Genomic DNA, 2,878 nt, shown 5'->3' with positions numbered 1-2,878 from the left:
GGGGGGGGTTATAATTGGATTCAGCCAACATCACAATTCATATTTAAGAAATATCACATGAGGACAAGAACTGTGCTGTGGTCTTTTATTCACTGGAGCACTTGTGCAGCCTGTCGTAGGAGGGAGGCTGCAAATGTTTCCTAAATGACATGGCACTCGATTTGTAATGATATACTTCCATAAATGAATAAGCTTCATTAAAAAATAAAAACCTAAACATTAATACTTCCTGCTGCACATGAACTCCCCACCTCTGTCCTCCACTTTTCTATCTTCCCTCTCGTTCTCTCCATTTCTATACCGTCCATCTCCTCTCTCTGTCACATCTGTGTATCTGCGATTAGTGATGTGAGCAGAGAACTGAAAGCATTTATTGCATTAACTGGTGATGTAACATTTCATGATGGTATTCATCAGCCTGCGGCCACATTAAAAATGCATTTAAGAACCATTCTAGGAGCAACTAATCACTGACCACACATTTGTTTCTTTTAATGTGTTCCTGTATCTCCCCATAAACCCTGATATCCAATCATCCTCGCTGCCCTTCTTGCCACCTCCCTGCTTCTTTCTCTCCTGTCAATCATGCCTCACTGTCAGTCCTCTTTCTCCTTATTTTGTAACTTCCTCCCTCCACTTCTCTGCCAGGCCTCCTCCATGTTCTTCAGGCTGGTGACAGCAGAGGGAGAGTAAGAGACAAATGACAGATGGAGCGGGAGCATGTCATGAACATATTCACAGTTGAGATGGCCATCTTTGTTTAAATCAAACCAACTTGTGTTTATAAACAGCTCCCGGTTATGAAAAGACCCCAAACAGCCATGAAGTAATGTTACCTTATTACTTCTAATACTAAATGTTAACATATACAGAGCTAAAAGGAAGTCACTATGACACCCTCAACACCCCCACAGCCTCCTCTCTGATGCACAATTTTCCCACAGTCACCAATAAAGGATCATTTAAATGAATCACCGTCTACAGAAGATCAGGTGATCCATGGCGCTGCGCAGAGGACGCCCAGCAAATGCTTTCAGGGTGATGAGTTTCCCTACATGCTCCACACACATCTTCTCATTTTCACTGCGCGGAAACAGTGCTCATCATGTTCCTGTCATGTAAAGGCAATGCAAACCTCTGTCGAGCGCAACTGTTTTTAAATGGGCTGACAAGCACGCGTAATAGTGCGTCAGAGCACTTCAACGGGAAGCACAAAGGTTCCTCATCTAATTCTTTCAACGTGGAACAAGGCGGCAACCCAACTTGTCATTTAGCACCAAATACCACAGCTCATAGAATCAATTAACACGAAGTAAGACAGCTGTTTTCCACCGCTAAACACCAGCTCTGCTTAAAATAGCGCACTGAACCAGGCGCCATATGCCCGTATAAGCACAGCTAAGACCTGTGTGCCCCGGTGTGTGTGTGTGTGTGTGTGTCCGTGTATCAGACAGATAGAAAGAGAGAGAGAGAGAGAGGCAACCATATATAGGCTGTGCAACACCTGAAACAACCGCAATCATTTGTCTTTGCTATAAAATCACAGCCGTGATAATAAAACTCATACCACGCCAGAGCAGGCTGATTTTTTTTTTTTTTTGCATGACTCTAATGCCATCATAAAAAAAAATCCTTGTCTCTTTTCCTCAAATGAAACACATGAAGTGTATTAATTTATTCCGTGCGTAAATGGTTTTCAGCAGACTGTTATTAACATTCATGCGTGACAGGTGTGCCGCTAATTTACTTTTTATCACGCACACTTTTCATTCAGTTCACAAAAAAAAAGCGCGTTAAGACCACGGGATGCACCAGAGTGTTCTGCCCAGGTAAAATGGCTATCCAGTGATCCATACCTGTTGGTGCGGTGTGGTCTTGTTCTGTTAGCCCAGCAGGTAGACCTCTCTCCTCATAGCCGCTCCGCTATCCGAGACGGAGGAGAGGCTCGCATCCCCTCTCCAGTACCATAAAACGGCTCCTCTCTCACACCGGCCGCTCAGGTTCGACTGGAGCGGGAAAAGTTACACCATACCATCCACCTCCGCAGCCGGGCTAGAGAGAGAGAGAGGGAGCCGGTGGCAGATATGATCTCCTGGGGTAAAACCAGCCGCACTGCCCCCGCTGCTACTCCGGTGCAAGAAAAGGTCCTCTGAAAGTTCCGCTCCTCTCCTCCTCCTCTGCACAGCGGATGAGACAGGAAACTTACTTACTGAGCTTACTTACATACCGTCACAGAGGAAACATCCAATTTGAAACCCCTCAACCAGGCTTTTTGTTTTGCACCGATAATCTCCTCTTTATCCTCTTCAAGGGAAATGATGAGAAAGTAGCCCAGTGTGGCGGGACAGAGGTGCGATGCGGTCGGGGAGTCGGGCAGACTGTTGTTGCGCTCCTGTCTGTCCGTCTGGAAGCTAGAGAGCGCCACTGGCCTGTGAGCTCTGAAGTGGAGCAGCGCTCCCTAGCGGCTTGATGAGGAAACAACTGCCCAGAGAGGCGCATGCAATAAACGTAAATGATACTGTACACTAATGTGAAGAGGACCATATGGGCTGCGCCAAGACCTGCTGGATACATGATATTAGTCGTCTCTAAGTCAGCGTAGGTTGGCAAACAAACAGAAAGAGGCATGGTCTAATACCTGTACCAGTACAAAATACACAAACACACAAGCAAACACACATACACACACACACAGTCACACAGCTCCGGATGCGTCATCAGCGCCTCTCAGGGGCCAGATGCTGGACATGCGGAAAGTCTGAAATGTTTGTGTCACTTCATGAAGGACAAAACAATATTGCCCCCCCCCCCGTCTCCTTCCATCTCTCTCTCTCTCTCTCTCTCTCTCTCTCCGGACTGTGTGTGAAGTTCAAATTAA

At 46.4% G+C, this 2,878-nt stretch overlaps 1 protein-coding gene across 1 annotated transcript in view; it reads right to left on the bottom strand.

The window, feature by feature from the left end:
* The window catches only part of LOC111668934 (chemokine-like protein TAFA-2), a 77,873-nt gene extending 75,495 nt beyond the window's left edge, over positions 1–2,378 (bottom strand). The window contains exon 1 of the mRNA XM_023425093.2: positions 1,857–2,378. The gene's annotated coding sequence lies outside the window, so the exon portion shown is untranslated. The remainder of the gene's footprint in view (positions 1–1,856) is intronic.
* Between the last annotated feature and the right edge of the window lie 500 nt (positions 2,379–2,878).

Source organism: Seriola lalandi, unplaced genomic scaffold (genome assembly GCF_002814215.2).
Source record: "Seriola lalandi dorsalis isolate HSWRI2012SDOR001 ecotype SW California unplaced genomic scaffold, Sedor1 jcf7180002054767, whole genome shotgun sequence".
NCBI classification, from domain to species: domain Eukaryota; kingdom Metazoa; phylum Chordata; class Actinopteri; order Carangiformes; family Carangidae; genus Seriola; species Seriola lalandi.
Note: the sequence above shows the minus strand (reverse complement) of the source record. Positions and strands in the feature narration are given on the sequence as shown.